At 40.5% G+C, this 22,243-nt stretch overlaps 1 protein-coding gene across 1 annotated transcript in view; it reads right to left on the minus strand.

Annotated features, from left to right (window-relative positions):
* Positions 1 to 201: 201 nt before the first annotated feature.
* LOC306832630 (uncharacterized protein) overlaps positions 202 to 22,243 on the minus strand; it is a 139,782-nt gene continuing 117,740 nt past the window's right edge. Inside the window, exons 20-21 of the mRNA XM_079357454.1 lie at positions 5,162 to 5,472; positions 202 to 3,757 (exon numbers count right to left, since the gene is read on the minus strand). The gene's annotated coding sequence lies outside the window, so the exon portion shown is untranslated. The remainder of the gene's footprint in view (positions 3,758 to 5,161; positions 5,473 to 22,243) is intronic.

A 22,243-nucleotide genomic window follows, 5' to 3' on the forward strand; every position in this document is an offset into this window, starting at 1 on the left:
CTCATAAACTAAGGAATACATATGTGACATACCTTTCTGTCAAGCTGCTGTAGGACCTCAATTCGGCTTTGGAGTAGGAAGTATCTCTGGAATTTTTCAGAGGAGTATACAATCTGGCCAAAAGATGGCAATGTTGCAGTGCTGAATTCCAAATGAGCTTTTTACTGCTCACCCCCCCCACCCCCAACACAGACTGGCCACTGCCTTTCCCTGCAGCACTCTTCTTTCCAAAGTAGCCCAGAAATTTGTCATCCTCGCAAGAGTACAACTGCACAGAAGTGTGAGAATATCGTTAGAGATGGACACTAAAAGTTCCATCAAGAAAAGTTGATTACATGGAGGATGGATGAAAAGACAAAGTTTGGCATGATAGGTTAAGGGAATTGGGCCAAAGTGCCATGAATGCACTTTTCTTACTTGTCTTACAGTGTTTGCCCCTTCGTATTTTATACTCTTTTTTCAGATTATTTGATCAGAATTTAAAAAAAAAATTTGCCATGAGTTTTTCCAACAATTTTGTCAGACATACTCCTGCTTTAAATACATTTACCTTCACGTGTCGTAGCATACCAGCATGTTATGAAATACAATAGTTTAGTTGTTTAAGCGCAATTTAGGCTCAGGAGATTTCCTTTTGAGTGTTTCTGAGTGGTTACACACAGTAGGAAAGCATTTCAGTGCATCTGGTGGAGTCAAATAGATACCCAACTGGGAAGCAATTGGACAGTTATTATTGCAGTAAAATACTTGAAATCTTCCTCTGTAAATGGATCATGAAGTAAAATCTACTAAAAATAAAATTGTGAATTTACCACTCTTGTTCGAGCTACATCCTTCTTCGATGCATGCAGGGAGATTTTCGATGACATCACTTTAACTTTGGGCACCTGGCTGCAGACTGTAGTGACACTTGTTTGCGGTGTTGTTGTGAAAGAAGCAGGAAGAGAAGCCTCTCCAATGGCCACTTTGCCGGTCTTTATTATTGGCTTATTGCCTTTGAGCTGTCACCACTCAGAGCATTTGTGCTCTCAGGGGATTGTCTTCTGGGACTCGAGAGAGCTCGGCTTGCTGGGACTACTCAGCTCTGTTGCACAGTGCTACTGTGTCATGTTGTATGTAATGTACTCCCACACTACCACACTTTTGCAGTGATTTACATCCTCTCTGACATCCAAAATATTTTTGTGACAAATGTCTAAGTTAGAAAATAAAGCTTTCATTTAGGTGTATTTTCAACTAAATTGTAACAGTTCTAAATTCTACTCTCTGTGTAAAGATGTATCAGACAGCTATTTCCCATGAAAACAATTGTTTTGTTCCTTTATTGCAATGCACAAAAGGAACTGAGAATATATGTCACGGAAAACCTGAGAGCTAAATGCCACTCCAGCCTCAGTCAGGTAGCCTCTTTGCCATCTTTTGTGTCTTTACTACTGTATTAAAGAGCAAGCACGGCACGCAGACACTCAAATAAACACCATAGAGAGAAAGAGAAAATAATTGTTCCTGTGGAAAAAAATTATCTAATATGCCAATTACTTTTTTTTGGATGCTCAATTTAATGAATATGCCTAGTGATCTTTTACTCAGTTGCGGGATAAAATTATTTCATGCTTTTGTTTTTGAAACGTGGCCACCGGTGAGGCAGCATAAGAAATAGTTGATTTGAAGTGTATAGAAATCCCGAGATTTAGCAGGAGGGTATGATTTTCTGCTCCCGAGCCTAATCCCACCATTCCTCCACCTCTACTCTCTTATGCCAGTCACATTTTCTAATTAGCTTTCCCTGTAGAGGAAGAAGATGGATTATATTTTAATATCTGGGGCCTAAAATTAGTTTATATTTTAGCAAGTTAGCACTTCTTGGAAGTTGATTTACTCTTGAAGCTGTAAAACCCAGTGAGCTCGCAATTAATCATTCTCTTTGGTCTTGTTCTCGAGGAAAAAGAGGCTGCAGTGTCACAGGCTGGATCACAATAGGTAAACACCTAATTTACACTATTTAGAAATCACCTCTCCAGTATTGTATAACACATGACACTCGCTCCCTCAATTGTTCCGTCCTGCTCCAGTTATTAATTACAGCACACTTTTTAACAAAGCAACATTGTCTATGACTAATCATCGACACAGAATGATTAAATATGGTCCTCGCTTTTTTTTTTTTTTTTTTAAATACTCCCTTACCCGTCGTCCATGTTCATTTATGAGCTGCATGTCACTGCCTTTTTTTTTTACATGTCAAGAATTTGGTTCGCTTTTATGTAGTAACCAGCATCCTCAGAGGCTTTTTCGGGTCCATCCATCAAGTCTAAGGGGCTGAGGGAGAGCCTCAGCACTGCTGCACTGATGTAAAGCACAGAGAGGTTCATGGTTACTAAGAGAGAATCATAGTTTGAAATGGAAATACACAGGATAAGAAAATGTGAAATGCTCAAATGTGTAAAAAATCCAACAGTGTATTTTTCCCCCACAAGGAGGAAAAAACATCTCCAGTTATTAAAAAAAACTTTAAAGATTTACATTATAAAAGGGTATTCCTTACCTGCTTTTAAACACCTAATTTCAAGTTAAAACTACAAAAAATCCACTAATATATGGTGCAGCAGAAAAGTTGTCATCCTGAAACAAAACACAATATGTCTTGAGTGAAATGTGCCTGACAGTATGGATGTGGTTCGTCACCAAGCGGCCCTCCCTCACAGCCACACAGAGGAAGGAGAACATCTGCTAAGCCTGGATCTGGCTCGGCTTTGGAGTGCTGTTTGGTGACTGCAGGTAGAGCGGTGTCGCAAGGATCATCAGTGGCTCTCTCCCAGGGAGATGAGCAGCGTAGGCCAATTTCATATGCGGGGCTCGGCCCCTGGGTCTGAGTAGAGGTGGGCTGGGTCCACCCAGTATCCTGGCTTCATTAATCATCCCGCCAAGGCTTACCGACAAACCCCCTCTCCGCCCTCTCCTAGACAACCCCTCGGATTACACAGAGCCAGCGAAATGTCAGCCCAAATCTGAGTCTTGATGCAGATAATCATTTCAATAATATTTCTCCATTTGTGCCCCCGATGCCAGGGGAATAAAGCTTTTCCACTGTCAGGTAGCATAAGACTACAGTTGGTGGGAATACTTGACTCTGAGCCAGATGGCTTAGCCATGCTTGCAGCATATGTTCAACAAGCAGTCCTGTGCCAGACACGCATTAGGTTTTTATTAATTTGAAGCAGGCAGGCAGGAATGCATACATATATATTTACCTGATCCAACCATTCCTTGTCACCGTTACCCAGGGCTCACTGTAGAAAAGTTAACTCTGCTATACTGCTGTCAGCCACAAGCAGAAACATCAGGGAGGTTAGTAATAAGATAATTATAGCAGCCACATTTCTTATAGTTCCACAAAGTACCTATTAACTTTGATTTTTGTGGGAGAACATTTAAATTGTATTAAAACATTTTCTCTACTGTAAGAGCTTTTTAAAAATTAGCATGAATTTGTCAGTCAACAGATGCAATTATAACATACAGTATATATTCAAGGCTTTAATATCTGCCTCAGTGATGTCAGTGGTTACAAAGCAAATTACCATTTAGATGCATGAATATGCTTGGTTCCAAGACAAAAGAAACAGTACTGCATGGGAGGGCAAATTTATTCATTACCACTAAGTTGAACTTCCCTTTAACAGCCCTGTGCTCTGCAATCCTGGGAGTTCTCCTCTCAGTGACTTATGGTGGTGCAGGGGGAGGGGGGGACAGCACGCTGAAAATGTCAATAGAAATAGTAAGTGTGAGAGGGAAGGCTTGCCTAATTAGTGCCCATTTAGATTTTATGACGGCTCGGAGATCTGCTCTTCCTGACAGAGAGCACTATAGCTGCATATTGTCCTAGCCTGGGGGAACCATAGGAAAATCCAGATTTATTGTACCTATCATACCAGCATATTTCATTTGCCATTATGAGATGCCATCTTGCAATGATGCCAGATAATTTATTACAGATTAAATTGTGGGACCTGGGTGGTTGAGGAACATTTCGAAGTACCATTCCTCTTATTAACTTCTTCATTATCTGCCCCACTGTGATCTAAAAGCTCCCTCCTTTCTACCTGGGTTAACAAATACATTACTGATTGGACGATGGCTAACTGTTTTTCTACACTCTGCATTTGTTTCCTAACATTAGTGCGGGTGCAATACACAACTCACCTGTTTCCTGTTTTTAGGCTAGATTTCATGAAGCCTAATTTCATACAGGGAAGTTCTGTTTCTTTTGTGAATGCTTTTGATTGATCATTGAGAGCGTTGTCTTGCAGGTAAATGCAGAACATATTATCGAGTACTCAAGTAGTCATTTCTCTTACCTTGCCAATTATATGTATGTAATTCTGTTGCACAATGTATTCTCTGGTATTCTTAAGGTAAAAACTTCAGTGTTGCCCTCTCCTTTTTATAGTCTTTTCTTGCTCTTCCGTTTCTAGCTGATTTTATCTATTTTGTGTATTATACTGTTTATTTACTATGTCCCTTAAACCCCAGGATGTTGGCATTTATCCTATTTACACATCAATATTACATCTTCATGAAGGCCTTGAGTGTTGCATTTAAGTCATTGTGCAGGGTGGGTATTAAAATGTACTCCATACTGTGAGGGGAGCTCGTCAGGGAATAGTTGGGCCCTGGACTCCCATTACCCAGCATAAAAGTGTCAGCCACTTTAATTACATTCATGCCTTCCACGGTCTGTTTTACTGCAGCTCACAATCAGACTCCACACACGCATCTCATGCCCCTGTCTCAACCGTTCGGACAATGCGGGAGTGAGAGGAGCATCGAAGATGTATTTGTGTCTGTTTATCTGAAGTCATGATAAATGTCTCAGGGTGGTGCTTAGATGTTCAGTATTACAGGTGTTTCCAGGCAGTGCTTGATCTTTGCTCTTCAATGTGATTTTGACTATCTGTCCCTGCAATTGTAGATGAAGTTGGCATGCTCAGCCCCTTAAATATCAATGCACCCTCGTAAGAGTAGGAGAATTGTAAACAGGACACCCTCAGAGAGAAGGGTGAAGGCAGAAGGGGGAGCGAAGAGGGAGGGGGGGGGGAAGGGAGGGTCAAGTTCCAGCGGTCAGACGGTTAGTGAGCGCAGAAGAGGCAGTGTCACTTACTGTTTCACGGGGAAGCTTCCTGACCTTCTGCGAGTGAAAGCGGGATCCTCTCTTGTTTATACTCAGCCATGGATCAGTGCGTGGAATATGTCTACATCCTCTCAGCCAATTTCACACAGAGGAGGCGCGGTGTGGGCGGCCGACACAAGCCGTTTCCCCCGGACGATGGGGCCCATCCCTCACAAAACGTCTCTCTGTCTACAAACTGAAGGTGTGGAGACAGACACAGACATAGGCACTCTACTGCTCCACTGGGCCACAGAACTATCCACTCCCTTGGGACCCCTTGTTCTGGGACTCCTGGTCCTTATCTAAAAGACAAACAGTAAAGAAATAATTATGAAGCTTAGCTCTATGGTAGAACATAAAGGAAAGGCGAGCATGCAACTAGATTTTTTGTTCAAATGTGACTTGAAATTAAAAATGCACAGTGCATCAGGGAGTTGTATTTTCTAATATTTAGGAGCAAAATGATGCAAAACATCCCTACAGCTGCAGCTCAAAAGCTCTGTTATAGAATGACAAGGGAACAAGCCCCTCTACAGTTGATTCATGGGCCAAATAAGTGGACATAAAGCACTCAGGTGACTTATCAGAAGCCGTTAATTACCTCTAATGATTTGAATTTGACAAGCACATTTGCTATAAAAACTATTTATGACTCACATTAAGGTCAAGCTTTTCTTTAAAACTGAGAGTCACACATGTACAAGGGAAAAAGAAGCACAAAACAATCCTTCAAATTCTTAATTAGAAAATAAGGGATTTAGACCGTTGTGCCTCAATCCAATTTCACATTAACAATCAAAAGGTAATCAAAGCTCCGTCAGCGATCCCACTTGAAAAGCACACACTGCTCCTGGATGAAGCCTCTTCACTTCATGCCCAATTGATCTAATTACATAAAGGGGATTCTCTCTCTCTGTCGCCCTGATATAGTGGTTCCTGTTAGATCCGGCTGTTCACTTAATTAAGTCTTCATTCTTTATCACAGTGGTGGACCTGCGAAGACCATCCAATATGCTGTCCTCCCAGAGCCTCTCTCCGTGCTTTGTCTTGTTTTTCAGTACAGCCCGAGGTGACTGCAGCTCCATCCACTGTCCTATGTTCCTGCATGCTGCTCCTCTTGTAATCAGCGACCCCTGTTTCTCAATTACGGGGTGCGAATTTGGGCTCTTTGGTGACCTTCTCCCAGTGATCCTACTACTGACCCTTCAATAAGACTGCAGCCCTTCCTACCACTGCCTTGTTGAGTTGGTTCGCTTTTTTTTTTTTCATTTGTGGGATCTTTATGAAGAGGGAAATGAAAGGAAGCGGGTCACTCGTGTTGTGTTCTCACATCTCCCCACTTCAGAGGCTCTGAACAGGGGCTCCGTGTTTACTTTGATTCTACGTAGGGTACACCTTAAGTTCAAGGGTTGGAGGGCAAGAAGCATCACTCTTCTTGTAGGTAATCATATCCAGCTTTGTGCTCCTTGTACCCCGACACTGAGGGTGGCAGCATAAAGGCTGTCTGCAGCCTTGTTCCACCACTGGACCGCACTTTTGATATCCACACTATCAGTAGTGAGCTTCCAACACTCCAACACGTCTGTGTGATCCTGCAGGATTCAGCTCAGCTCCATGTTGATATACAACTCTCTACTTCAGTACTTTATGTGTACCACACATTTCTTGCACTCCATCCGATTTTAAGATGACATATTAGCTAGCTCCAGGGTGGTTAAAGGTGACACAAAGATTACAGCTATTTACTGAATTATCTGTCTGTGAGACCAGCCTCATATCTCTGCATATATTACCTTGAGCTTGAGTTTAAAGAGCGATTGTTCAGAACAAGGAAGTTAAAGAGGCAATTACATAATGAAATGGGCCATCAATTCTGTTCGTGGCCTTTTTCTCTTTGAACAGAGATGGCCCAGATAGCCCTGGTTTAGCTGACCCAGTAGAAGTACAACTGTTTGTATTAAACTCTCCTTTATCAAGGGACCAGCATCCGTCTGTCCTGCTTTCTATCTATCTGTTCTGTAATTCAGTTATTAATTACCCCTCCTCTCCCAGCAGCAGCGGCCATTGTATTTACAGTGTTTCCATGGTGACCCTACCCCATTTATAAGGTTTGTGTCAGTATTAAGACAAGACCTGTATTCAAATGGCCTCTCTCTAAATATAGCAGTGTCTCATAATGTAAGGGTTATTAGAGTGAAATTAACATAGCTCCATTGCAGACTGGCTAATATTACAGACAGTGTGGTGAAGAAACTGTGGAAGGGAAGCTGTGAGGGTGAAATTGTATCTCATATTGTGGATATCAATTTGCTGAATATATTAATTACATCGTAAGTATCCATCCATTATCTACTAAAATAGGGATATTTTAAGAGTTGAGTGAATGAGTCATATTTGATATTTGTTTGGTAATTATTGACACAAAAAGATACCTCTAACTTTATCTATTATAATGTATGTCATATCTGGAAAAAAAGGTTTCAAATAGCAAACACTCACATTGGAATTATGCATTAATTAATTATGGTTAAAGGTAATTCTCTGAAATTGCATGCATTAAGTGAAATATTATGGAAAATTAAAGCACTGCCCTAGTACATATAAGGTGATAATGTTGCTATTGCAATAAAAAAAAGACGTTTTAATTTGAAGTGTTTATAACTGATCCCATCATAATTATTTAATACAAATAATAGGTAATAAAGGTTTCGTCATACTCAATGTAAACTATATATATATATATATATATATATATATATATATAAAATATGTGAACGCAATTTTAATAATTTATGTTTTACATTTAACATTTTTTGTGTTAAATCACCTTGTGTATTACAGCAATTATTGCGCTGTACAATGATACTAGTGCGATAAACTCTACATGCTCTGGTAACTTTCTGTTTTAAAGACTTCAGTTTTAGTTGATACACATAATATCTATGCTATCTGCAACCAAACTTTCTTCCTGTTCTGCTCAGCATTACAGCTTTATTTTGTCCTTTCTGGTGTGGAGATTCAAAGACTAAGATAGTCCATGGCTCGTACTTGGGCCCAAACAGGACCCACACCTTCTGTCACAGCCTCCAGCCCTGGGCCCGACGGCAACCTGCTCACAGGCCTATGCACGCTGCCAGTTGTAGTTTTTAATTGGCCATCTGGGGAAAGCTGGATCTAGTGTCTGGATATTAATCAGTAAATTAACCCAGCCATAATACAGCTTCCTCCCAGTGGAAGCCCGGCAGCTGTGGGCAGAGAAAGAGAGAGCGAGAGCACGAGAGAGAGATGAACCGTGGGCTGGAGAGGCTGAAAAGGGATGCTCCCGAATGGGCTGGCCCATGATTGAACATTTCCTCTGTGTCCCTCACCATGCTCCCCTGTCTGCAGCGCCACTGACCCCCAATTTGTGCGACAATCACATGGAGGATTATCTCCAGCATGTCAGTGCAGATGTCACAGGTACTTCCTCTGCACATTCACAGTAAAAGCTTGCTTTTCTGGCACACACTGACAGCTGTATTGAAAGCTGGAGTGATTGGAGGGCTGGTGCTCTACAAAAGTTCAGGGGGAGGTTACTTCTGCAAGGTCTTTCTGTGAGTATGCGTGCATGGGTGTGTGTCTGTCATTAGTGTATTTGACTGACTGGAATTGCTGTTGGTCCCCAGAGTTAACCAATTAAAAGGCTAATGAATATACAACAGCTAATTATTATAAGTAAGCTACATTATCATAATAGCCTCTATTAGAATGAGTTTGGACATACTAAGAATTTTAGGAGCATGCACGTTGCTAGATGTTGAACTATAAAATGAAACCTTCATTGATTTGTGTCACTGTTCTTATTTAAGTATATTTTTAAACAAAGCCATGTATAGATTTTGCATATACAGTATACACTACATGTGTTCATGCATATTTGCATTTTCAGGAAATTTGAATTGGGAACGTTTTTTCCCTAATAGATTTAATGCCCAACAAATCAAGGCAATATGTCACATAATGGAAAAAATCATGTAGCTACAACATGGTCATACAGTTCACCCATATGCAACACTGACCACAATAGCGGAGCGCAAACAAATATGTAACAGAGGTAGCCATCCCTGGGGAAACAGTAAAGCAACCTCTCTACCAGTTGACAAAGGTCGATTGTCGTGATATATTTCATCATGTAGCCAGGTCCAGAGGTTGGCTGTAGAAGCAACTCAGCTAAGAATTTTCCTATATGCAACCTGGAAATGTCTGACCAAATGAAATGTGGACTGAAGGAATGTTTATTCTATAAGAACAGCTCCTTGTTCAAAAGACTCTACCTGTTATTGATCCTCAAAATCAAGATCTCCAACTTGTACAATTCTCAACCACCAGCCACTGCGTTCAAAAACAGCATAGCAGCAGATGTCACAATACATCACAGGAAAGCGATGTCAACCACTGACCCACTCTACATCTCATATATTCATGCATAACAAACACAAAGACTCAAACCCACCATCTGACCCTGTGTAGAGCTTTTATGGCGTGATGTCATCACGCCCCATTGTCATAAATGAACCACCTCACTTCTCCATCCGCCTGTCAATAAATTTTCAAGGGGGCCTCAGTCATACGTCTCCACTCTACTGTGCTTTAGATGGACATGAAATAATTGCCATGCAAAGAGTTGCACGTTTCTCTTTCTAATTTTAAGGGTCAACAGCATTTTAATACAATCTTAAACACACACACTGTGTTTTTTATGATGCATGTACAAGCGGCTTTTGATAGCTTAACCAGCCAAGCATGGTTAAAGAGAGCAACCATTGCAGCTGCTTCCAGGACCCACTTAATTTAGTCCCCTGACCCCAGTTCACCTGAGCCTGCATGGAAATCATAATGCAATTCAAGTGTGAAGAAAAATGATATACTGTGTATTTACCCCAAATATTTATGCAGGGCCTACTAACGGTCATGCTTACTTCTAATAAAGGGAAAGTGATGCCTTGTAACACCAGCAGTGCTGGGCTGCTGCTACATTGCCAGAGGCCATTGTTTCCTCTATTATCATTTTCATTGGATTCTATACAGGCCGCTGTTTCCAGTGTTTACAATGTCTGCCTCATATACTGTAGGCCTAAGGTGTTTTACTGAGCCGTTTTGGATACTGGGAGCTCTTTTTCGCAGTAATAAAAAGTCAGAGTGTAGTATTTGCATTATTTAATCTGAGGGACACATAAGGCTTATTCTGAACATTTACCTTCTACCTATTGGAATTATAAAATGAAAATAGGCTTATAAACTATCAGGATGGTATTCAACGTACAAATAGTAGTTAACTGATGTGTATTCGCTGTATTCTTTTGTTCAAAACTGTTTATAATATTATATTACATTTGCTTTGGTACCTTTAAAACTTTTGACTCCAAAGAAACAACATTATATGATTAAAAATAAATGAGTGAGTACTGTAATAAGTATCATATTGGGATTTCCTATTTACCTGTATGTATACATTGTACATTTTACTGACATCTCCTACACATATCTCTATAAAAGGTAAAAAACAGACCGCACAATATTTTGAAAACATAGCAGAGATTTGTCCTTACTGTTTTTGAATAGTTACATTTTTTAATGAAACATGTAAGCAAGATGATATATTCTGATTATTCTGAGAAATGCTTCCTGTTTGATATCCTACTTTATTTGGTTTCCTTTAGGACATGGGCAATATCATCTATTTATGTATAAATTCTTCAGACTACGGTGATTTTCAAGAAAATCTGAAATTATTGTAAAATAATTGCATACTTTGAGAATTTCTTGTTAGAGCGATTGGATAATGGTTTATGGATGTTTATGATTTTGAGTGTTGAACATGGTTAACCACCCTGCAACAGAGATTGTTTGCTCATTGGCCTACAAAGTGTCTTCGCTGAATTACTTTGTGGTATGGAATACATTTGCAGCTTGTCTTCTTTTTACTGATGCGTTTCACCCAAACTTACCTCATTCTACCATACGGCTCCTGAAGGATAAAAAACAAGTGTTAAAACACGTTGGATAAAAGAGGAAATCCTCTGCTCAGTTGCACCTCTGGATTATTAGAGAGTTATTCTGCAGTTCACTTCCTTAAGAAGTGTGTCAATAGCTATTAGTTTCCTAACAAGAGGATCAGGTGAGCTATGTAACAGAGAAGAAAAGCTCCCTGAGGCACAATCATGTTCTTTATATTTCCATGGAGGTCTGCACTGTACCCTGGGTAGCAGTCTTCCAGAGGCCTATTAGATGACTGGAGCTGTATAAAGAGTCAAGCAGAGGGGGTGTCTCATCAGTGCTGATAACAGGGTATCTGGTCAAGTCATTAGCTCTCCTCTTATTGAATTCCTCCAGCCAAATAGACCAAATGAAGCTAAATAAAGCTATAGATGGTGTGGAGCCCACAGCCCATTAATATGCTGCCACCTCGCTCTCCTCCTCCTCCTCCTCCCTGAGCCACAGACACAAACTGCCTTTCACTCGTTCTCACTCATTCCCACTTTCTCTCCCTTGCATTCCCTTTCCTCTCTCTCTCTCTCTCTCTCTCTCCCTCCATTCCTTCTTTACCTCTTTCCTCCTCTGTCATTCTCAGCTCCTTCTTGCCTTCCCTCCTCTACTCCCTCACTTTCCCCCCTTGTCTCTGGGCCCTAATGGTGAGCCTGTACAGCAGCTCTGACACCGTCACATCTGCTGGCAGAGAGGGTTTCTCCCTCACCACACAGCCTGCTAATGAGATCTTCCCCCATTTAATTAATACCATAAGAATTTTAATTCTGACTGAATCAATTTAATGTGATGTGATTTTGTCAGCTCTATTCCCCAAGTAAGGAAAAAAACAGAGCGGGCCCTGATGCTTATTACATACATCATTTCACGGGCCCTGCATTCCCTGCTGACTTAAACAAATTCTAATTAAGACTAATTAAAGCATCATTTATGAAAACGCTTGTGATAGTTATGCAAACATTCTGGGTGGGTATGCTCTGCATGATAATTACCCCCCGGTTTAAATTAAGACCTGTTCCCTGGCAATTATGCTAGCCACACACCAGCACCTCATGGAAAAAAAAGGTTCTTTATTCAATTCCTGCAATTAAATATGAGACCTGGCTCCTGAACTATCCACTAAGAATGCATTTTAGAGGAAGAAAAGGATGATTATGCAGTGTTGTTTTTTGCCCTCTGTCGGGTGGAGTAAATGGAGCCAATCCAGCGCTGTGTATATCAGAGCTACATTGGGGTTAAAGTGATGATCATAAAGCAGCCAGCGGTGACTGATATGCAAGCTGACAACCGCTGCATCTGGATGAGGTGATTAGTCTGTGTTTTCTAGGTGAGTTTTTGTCACATTACCGCTGGTTAGGCAGGAGAGAGCAGATGCACAGTGTCAGATCTCCACCTCCACTCATGACTGACAAGCATTGAATTACTTGAAACACACAATGCCAACAACTGTACTTTGTGTGTGGTGTTTTTTTTGATGGTCTTTAATTTAGCAATTTTCTCACACCAGAGGTAACACCTTAGAGTGTTGTCTGTGATTTCAACACAATATCTGAAGCTAGCTCATTGGATAAAGCTTAACACCACCTGGCTAAAGAGTTGAGCTCTTAAGGAGCATATGGACATTTAAACAAAAGTAACATTCTTAAAGGAGTTTTAAATGTTTATTACACCACTGTTCTTTCTATATGAGTAATATAAAGCTACCTGCAGCAGCCAGCTAACTTGGCTGGCACATTGACTGAAAAACTATGAGAAATAGCTAGCCAAGGTACCAATTCAAACTATTCTTCATAACTTCGCTTGACCCCTTTCGTGGGTTTGAATTTAAAAAAAAAAGGATTTCAATATTACATTATTTAACTCCTGACTACAGTCATCTGTTGGCCTCCGCAAGCATGAGAAAAAGTGAAAGTAAATCAGGATTTCCCTTCGTGTAATAAATGCGCTGAGGCAGTTGCTTATGTCAGCTAGCTGTTAATAGACATCCTGCAGTATGCTGCCTCTTTATCAGGCTTTTAGCAGGAGTTTACAGTGTGACGCCATTACTCGTATCAGCTCTGTTGATACTGCGGCACACTCCCACCAATGCATTGTTTCTCAGAGCTGTGGACCAAGCTATTATTATGTTAGTGGCACTATTTAAAGCATTTAAGACATTTTTATGACCCCATACTGTAACAGTGCTCCATTAGTTATTAGATAAGTATCTGACCAATAGAAACACTTTCCCCAAATGTGCGTAGAGCTTCTAATTGTATTTAAAGAGCTAGACACATGTCCTTTGATTGATAAATTTACTTGTGTAATTTCCTAATTTGAGGTCTTTGAGTTTGCCTTCAACCTTCCCTATTCTACTACTTTAAACCTCAAACTAAACACCAGATGTCTTACTTTAAAGTCAGGAATTACTTTCCAATTACAGTTTTTGATCAATCTAAATATATGACACAACTATGCAGTCACATCATCTTTGTTTAAACGGTCACTCATTACAAGCATATTTATGTCTTACAGCTGCAAGACACTTAGTTTAGCTTTACAAATAAAGTAATAAACAGATGCAAGGCTCCATATGAGGCATGGTAATTCATCATACTTTTAAATGCTTTCAATAAAGTGATGGCTTCACTGCGCTCAGATGGCTTGCTGCAGCAGTGTTGTTTGTATGTTTGCACAACACTTATCACTTCTGTCATGTTTGTTTGCTTTCCTCAGTGTGTTCGATTTTGGCAACGCCAGAGCATTATTGCGTTTTACTTCATGAGAGGCAGCTGGTTCAATAAGATGAGAAAAAAAACAGGCCCTATTCCCAGATCAGTTGCTGGTGAGGTTAAGGGAACTGGAGCAGCAGGGAGCAGACCCCTGGTTCCTTCCACGTCCTGTTCTACGTGCGCCGCCTCTCCCTGTACATGCAGATGGCACAGTGCTCCCAGATTTCATTTGAGGTAATCTAATCCCTCCACTGCTCCCTTTAGAAAGGAGGAGTATTAGCGGCCATATGTCAACCAGATTTGTCAGATTATTCATTACAATTAATTGCTGTTCCACTTAAGGCCTTTAAGGCTGTGAATTGCTCAGAAATCTATTGCAAACACAAAAATTATGAGTAAAAGACTTTGGCCCTGTCATTCAAATTTCAGGCTGACCTTTAGCGGAGCCTGGCTTTTCTGAGAGAGTGCAGGAGAGAGAGCCTTTCTAATTGGTGTTTCTTCAGCCTTTTTTTATTTTCCATCTACAGGTAGAGCGTCTGTCTCTATTGACAAGAAAATACAGGAAAGACTGCTGTGCGGTCCAGAGTGATTACACACACTGTGGACTGTAGTCCACTGTTCCACATTTGACTGCAGCTCCCGCTCTGCTAAATATACTCACATATGAGTTATATTCATATCTGCAATTTGTTTTGCTTATTGTTGGGATGCAGTAACACCATAGTTAGCTTTGTGCACAATGTACACTGTCAACTGAATTTCAATGTGGACCTTTTTCGAAGGTTGGCTGCAAGGCAGCCTAATAGCCACCTGAATTAATGTGCTGTCCAAGGATATGAGCCATAATACTTTGGTGATTAATGTTTCACTAGTGCTCTGCTTCCATAGTTAGGGCTCACACCCCAGAGATAAACTATTCACTACATGCTCAAATCACATTAAACCAAAACACAGAATCAACTTCAAATCGTATTTCTTATTTGTGTAGTTTTCTGTAAATTCAGAAAATATACTAAACAATATCATTTCAGTTGAAAAATCACCAAGAAGTGCTCATAACAAAAGTCACAGCAAATTACAACATTACCTCTGACTATGACTCTGACTGAAATCTACGGGGCTGATACATTGCTGATGATGTGTTTTGGTTAATTATGGAGTTAACGCACTACAAGAGTGACTTTAAGCCTTGTCTGATTGGCCCACTTAATTGAGCTTTATGAGACGGGGCTTACCAAGCAGGGCTTAGAGACTCATTGTTAAGGCTGAAGTAGGAGGAGAAAATCTCTCTTAGGTCATATTACCCAGGCCAGAGTTAATGAGAAGGTGGAGGTAAGAGAATCCATCACCATATCAATCTGCTTCAACTGTTTTTTTTTCCACATTAATCATTATTCAACATTGTCATATTTCAATAATATCGCTATTTTCGTGTATGATTCGGGGAAAAAACAGGCTGATCTATTGCTCATCATTAATCACAGAGCAGACAGTCCATAAACCTCTGTCTTGTTTCTTATTGTACTCGACTGTTCACGCTGCCTCGAGTGCCTCAGAGCAGCTCGATGAGATCCTGCCTCCACCTGTATATTGCGAAGAAGGAGGCGTCGAAATATTTCAGATTCTCCTCTATACTCATGGTGCCAGTGGATCGATGCTCTAAACGTTGCTTGCCTGGCCCGGACTCATCACTATACTCTGGCCGACTGACACATCCTCATTATATTACAATACGGTTGCCACTAAAGGTCATTCTCCCAGAACATAATCACACACAATCAAAACCACAAACTTCATATATCAAGAAGACAGTAAATAGCCCTGGGGTTTATTTTCTATTGCCACAGAAATGCTCTAAGCCTATTCAAAAGCTGAAGTTGGGGCGACTTGATTTAAGATCTGTTGGCACATAAACATGATGTGGGAAAAAAAACATTTTAGAATTTAGCAAACTCAATTCTTGACTTATACAGAAGGTATACATAATTCTGAAAGCTGTACTTAAAAAAAATCAATAAAGATGTTTACCACAATTTAACAGATAATACTTGGATTCTGACCTCATATATTTGTATATTAAACCCATATACTGTACTTCCACGCAAGTGTTGCAGACATTCAATGAAACACAAGCTAAACCTTTTTAGACATTTTGTACGTCGATTCATGCTAAATATAAATCATACATAATATTGTTTTTCTCTTTAGAAATTTACTTAAGTTTCTTGAGAGTGGGACTGCTGTAGTCGACTTTCTTTCTAATATTTTTTTATTTATTTTAAATTGTTTGCTGTGCGTTGAACTTCATATTCGTTGCAATATTTCTAGGAAACAAACCTGATTAGGATTCTGATATAGTCACTAAAAAAAGATTCTGATCTGTTCCTCCATCAGTCGTAGGTTGTCAAGAAAAGAAGTGTCAAAGTAAAAAAAAAAGAGAGAGAGAAGAGCGGAAACACACCCCTCTCCTTCATATTACCATAATGAGGAAAACACACTTAGTGGGCCATGACCTGATGTCATCTGATTATACCCATGATTAATGATATCCTTTTACCAAAACATGCCACTACTGTAACTGTCTGGGATTAAAAGCAGCAGATGGTAATATATTCATGCTTGCAGTGATGTGTTCTTATATTCAGTGTTTAACAAAGTGTGTGTCGTTTGTACTTGCTAAGATGCATTGTTTTTAGAGGCATTTTCTTTAGAAGCCTTTTTTTTTTTCACTCTCGTAAATAAAGGTATTTTATGAGCTCTATGTGAAGATGTTACGTTTTTGTGCTATGAGCTGCTTTTTGTGAGCTATAAATTGTACAAACAGCCAGCACCATCTGTTGTAGAGTGAGTCCAATTCAGTTTTAATAAGAGGAGCAACTGTGGATACATGTGCACAATTATATAAATGTTGTTTTCTTGCCAATGCAGAGGAACAACAGTGTACAGTAAAATAGCACACTATAGTTGACACTTTGTGCCCCTTTTCGATGTGCGGATGTTCTTAATAATAGTGCAACAGTCTCCCACTAGGGAGCATAAAAAAAGCTGTAACTTTTGCACAGCTTTAAAACATCTTGTTTTGTACTCAGAGTCCTGTCTCCAGATACCAATGTCCAGTCGATGACTCAGTTGAAAATATTTTCCTCTGGTTTTTCCTCTGTCCAGACGCCATGTCAACAAAGCGCCCAGTGTTGCGCCGATGTAGGAGCGACAATGTCAGTCTGTCTGTTTAATTGCGAGTGGGATGAATGTTAATTTACTCAGTCAAGAAGCGTCTTTGTAGCACTTTTCCAGCCCAGAGGTGTAGATTTACATCTTAGGGATACAATGAGTTTTAGCGTGTGCTAAAAGGGGGGTGATAGGGCCCACATTCCTCAACCTCCCACTGCATATTGTTCTATTGTGTATGAACACCTCTCTGCAATGGAGCAGCACTGGTCAGGGTAGGTGTTGACGATGATGGGAGGGTCATCTTGACCTCTTGCTGAACTTGGGTAATTGTTCCCCAGCGTATACAGTCAACTTAACTGAGTAGAAATCATATAAGTGTGCACAACCTACCTGACAAGATGGAGCTGTTTGGTCCTTAATGCATGGGTTAAGAGATCTGAATGTACATTTCTGGCCAGGTGAGTTTGTTGTTTAATCCCTTAAATGCACCCGCAATATTATACTGTAATGGACAAATTGAATTTTGTGAGGGAGATCTACTTCACTCGTGCAAAGTGTAGTACTGTGTGTAATTATAAAAGAGGTGGCGCAGGCCTCAGGGGGATTGCTGCTAGATTTCACAAGAAAAGGTTCCTGTGCACTACATGAATTTGCTCCAGAAATCCAGCCTGCATTTGTGTATTGGGCTGTCAAAAAATTAAATGAAAAGTCATTCTAATAGGCGACCCCTGGCCTAGTTCATATTTCCTGTCAATTATGAAAGTATGAAGTCATGCATAGTTATGAGGCATGGGCGGGCCTATTAAAATTCATAAATGATTTGTGTTTATACCAGGTTACTCTAAACCACTTAATTCCACGTGCTCATGTAGAACTAATATCGCTTGTCGCTGTATACCTTAAAAAGAAATGCAGGTGCTTTGACTTTCTACCAAAATTTTAATCACTTTCTTAAGCATTACATTTAAAAAAAACCCAACATCTTATTGTTTTTACAGCATCCACCAGGGCTCTCATAATCAGTTGTTTGTTTTAAGCCAGAAGCTGCATTGGAAGAACTCTTCACTACTACAATGGGCTAATTGTTTTCTGGTAATTATACCGTCTTCAACCAGTAAACGTTTTGCAGACCTCTTGGGCTCTTGTGTAACTCAGGTGTGTGTAATTACATTTCTTAAGGTCAGCCTTTCACCAGGATGAATTAGTGAAATTGCATAGTTGACCACTTCAGGGCATGGATCCAAATGCAATTATCTTTGTTAATAGATCTGCTCTTCAGTGGTAGATGAAGAAGAATCAGAAAGCTTCTGATTGACATAAAACATGTGCTCACATCTTTACGTTGTCTCACAATAGCTCTAATTAGACTTTCTTGAAACGCACGACATGCACATACAGACAAACTATCCTCTTAGTTCTCTAAATGAAGTGATTTGGTATTTCCTGAATGTCTGTGTAAATATAGGCCTCAAATACACAAACACTTAAATTGTCCTCTCACCATGGGGGGTCTGTTGCGAGATATCGATCAGAGTATATCCTGGTCAATCAGACTAAATGATTGGCTATAGCCTGAAGCTTCTCCTGCTAGCTGGAAGGCACAAGTGTTTGTGTGTGTGTTGGGAGGGGGGAAAAACCGAATTATAGCCACCTAGATATGTGCCGCCTGGCCACTGATAGTTCCCTGCAGCATCCTGGAACTGAGCAATGCAAATGTACAATAAACAGGGGTCTAAGCTGGTGGAGGTCTTTCAATCACACAGGGGCAATAGTTCAACCCCTGCTATGCATAATCCCAGCCTTGAAACCCCTGGGACTCCAGCCTCCAACCTGCTCCATGGCACAAAGATATTAGATAGCCATATGTAGATTCACTAGGTAAACAGACTCTTAAGATAACACAATATGCTCTCGTTTCAAACCAGGAATATATTCCAAGCTAAATTTGGCTTTCTTATGAGGAAAAGGCTCAAATTGAAGGCTTAGCGCAGCGCCATCAGAATTCGATGCAGCTGTTTGCTTTGTTTAACGTCCCTGATATATCTCTTGGCGAGAAGAAATTGGTATCTCTTCTTTGTGAATTAAGTTGTCGGAGTGTTTGCGTTACAGACCTGGCTAGACAAAAAAAAGGCTGAAAAAGGGGCTTGTTGGAGAAGCATAGAAATGAAAAAAAAATTGTTAAAAACAAAACAATTCATGTGACAAAAACTTTCAAACAAGCTAATTATTTAATTGCCATCAGACTGAATTATTACCACGTAAGATTGTACAGGATGTAATGTTTATTGTTGATTTCTCCCCTCCATGTTTCAACTCATGAGGCTTGTCCTTCTCTGGGACTCTCTCTCTCTCTCTCTCTCTCTCACACACACACATGCACATGGAGCATATGCACCAACTCTCTCTCTCTTCCTGTCTGTCACACATGCATCCACCAAAGAGACCCATATGGAGATAAATGACAAGTGCACACACATATCTACACACATAGGAAGGAGGATTGTCTGTCTATATACGTGGGGGAGGGACAGAGAAGGAGAGGGGAGAAGGATGGGGTGAAGGGGGTTGATGGGTGAGGTTGGGGGTGTTGACAATGTTCTCCAGGTCTTTGGATGGAGCCCCCTCCTCCCTCCCTCCCTCCCTCGCCAGAGGCTCAGAGGTCCCAGCAGGAGCCACTCCAGCCCGGGGAGAGGGTCCTTCCGGCCAGCGGGGGCTCCAGAGGGGAGGGGGAAGGGGACAGCGAAAGAGACATGACATGGACCACTTTAAGGCTTGCATCTCATGATCCGTGAGAAAAGAGATGGCTGATGAGGAGCTGACAGCGATCATCCGATCATTCTGCCCGTCAATTATGTCAGATAGAGTGAAGTGTCAGGAGCACGACATCTTTAAAAATCCAGCACAAGAACCTCTTTTTGTTTGCAACAAATGTAGCAGAAATAGCCACAGGAGTCCCAGACAGGATCAGAAATGGTTCTCATCTAATGTGATTGCCACTTTTCACACTTTTAATTGCCTTAAGAGCTGATTCTTTGAATTTTGAACCTATACCATTGATTTTTTGGGGCAGCATATCTGCGTATTTGCTGCTAATGATGCCTCTGAGGTGCATTTTAGTTTGTCACAGATACAGTGCTGTAATTAAGTATCTCTCAGTCTTTAGTACCCAGAGTGCTGCTTGTTTTCAGTCCTTCCAGATACTTAATTTCCTTCAGTTGGTGTTCAAGGTCTAAATCAGTCACTGATTACATGACAGAAATGAAAACCAGCAGGGCTCTGCATTCGAAAGAACGAGAACAACCGAACTGCACAGTAGAGAGCAAAAATGCAAATGACTTGATTTCAAAAGTAACCAAGTTTGTGGATTTTTTTAAAAACTTGTCCGTAGGTAAGCTGAGGGCAGAGGGAAGGAGCTGGAGGCTGTTCCATTTGGCACTAAAAAAACATGTGAGCCCATTCAGAAACGTAAGCACTTGCGAGTAAGAGATGATAATGATGGGATAATAGGAATCTATTAGTCCTTCAGTTTTTGTATGCCTAATAATTAGATTAATTAAATGACACTCATTTAGAGAAAATGAGGGACCCAGTGGTGTTAATTCAACCTGTGTTTCCAGATGCTCATTTCTAAACAGCTAAGTGAACTACCTAATCATAGCCCACCATCTGGGAATTCCCCTCCGAGGCAGCAGTAGGAGATGGTGCCATAATATGTTTTAAAGACGTCGACTGATGGTTGCCTGCAACTAAACATATTGAAGCTGCCGTTTAGCCTCTCCAGCTAACAAATAGGGGGTAAAAGTGAGTGCCTTGATTATTAACTCCCTGTTCATTTAGGGCACCTAATGCTAATTTCTGCCTTTTATATGAAGGTAAATAAGGTCATTATGGCTGTGTTAATGATTAGCATATCTCACAGGTGTAATTCTCTGGGAGTACTGCTCTGAGACTTCTTTCCTTTAGGAAAATCACTCAGTGCCATGCCAACAAAGATAGGAGAGTGACTAATTTATCCCCAAATTTGCACCATGTACAAAAAATCATGCAAATGAACAGGGTTCTCATTTGGAAGACACAGCATTTGGGTGACATTAATCAAAGAAAAATATGCAGACAAAGGTGACAGTAATCCCAATACTCGTGCATAAGTGGCACAGCTGTGATTTTTTTGCTCACTGTATAGTCGTACAGTAACTGCCTGGACTGGAAGGGGGAAAAAAATGGAAATTCTATACATTATTAAACCACCTCCTCTCATTATTTTTTATTTTAGCTCACAGTGATCAAGTAGACTTCAAAAAAATATATTTTTTCACACTTAGGTGCTCATGCCTTCCAATTACAATAATGCAATTATAGGTATCTGCTGGCTTTTCCATTATCACTTAAAGTTGGCAAGAAGAAAAAAAAAAATCAGGTTGTCAAGAGAAGGCTTGTTTTTGAAATTGAACTTGTAGTTTCACGGTGAAGTTAAAGAATAAGGTGCAAGAAGAAAATCAAGGAAATTCAAATGCAGTAGAGTCTATAGCAAAATAAATAGTGCAGGTTCATGTATGTTTTTCAGTCTGGTTGATGATGATTGATATAGACACGTGATAATTGTAATTATCTCAACTGCCTCTTGCTCTGTACTCATCTTCATTAGCTTAGTCAGCCTAAAGATATAATACGGCCGTATACAATTCCTTGGAGTGTGAAATCTCCCGACATGTGAGAGCAGTGCAGAGCCGCAGCCCGAGCTCACCTAAGCTCTCCACTGAGTTGTAGAGCAACGCAGCCTAATCCCCCAACAGAGCCATCAAGCCAGCCTGCAAACAGAGCTCACCGCTGGCTCTCTGCGTGGAGCGAGCAAACCAACATCATAACAAAGGGTGTTTATGGAAAAATAGATGCTGGCGCAACCGACCAGAAAGGGCTTAGCAGTGAGCAGACCCCGCCGCCACCTTTATCCTTCACCGTTCACATTGAAATGCAAATATCAAGGCAGGGTTTCCACCCGCGTGCCACTCACAAATTGAAAAGCAGTTTTTATCTATGCAAATGCAAGCATGGTAATTGAAGTTAATCAATCAATGCTAGCTTTCACTAAAACCTTGAACATGATTGAATAAAGTAATTATCATTCAGGAGAAAATGATGAAGTTGTAGACAGCATGAACCTTATTAA

The sequence above is a fragment of the Symphodus melops genome, assembly GCF_947650265.1.
Source record: "Symphodus melops genome assembly, chromosome: 12".
In the NCBI taxonomy this organism is placed as follows: Eukaryota; Metazoa; Chordata; class Actinopteri; order Labriformes; family Labridae; genus Symphodus; species Symphodus melops.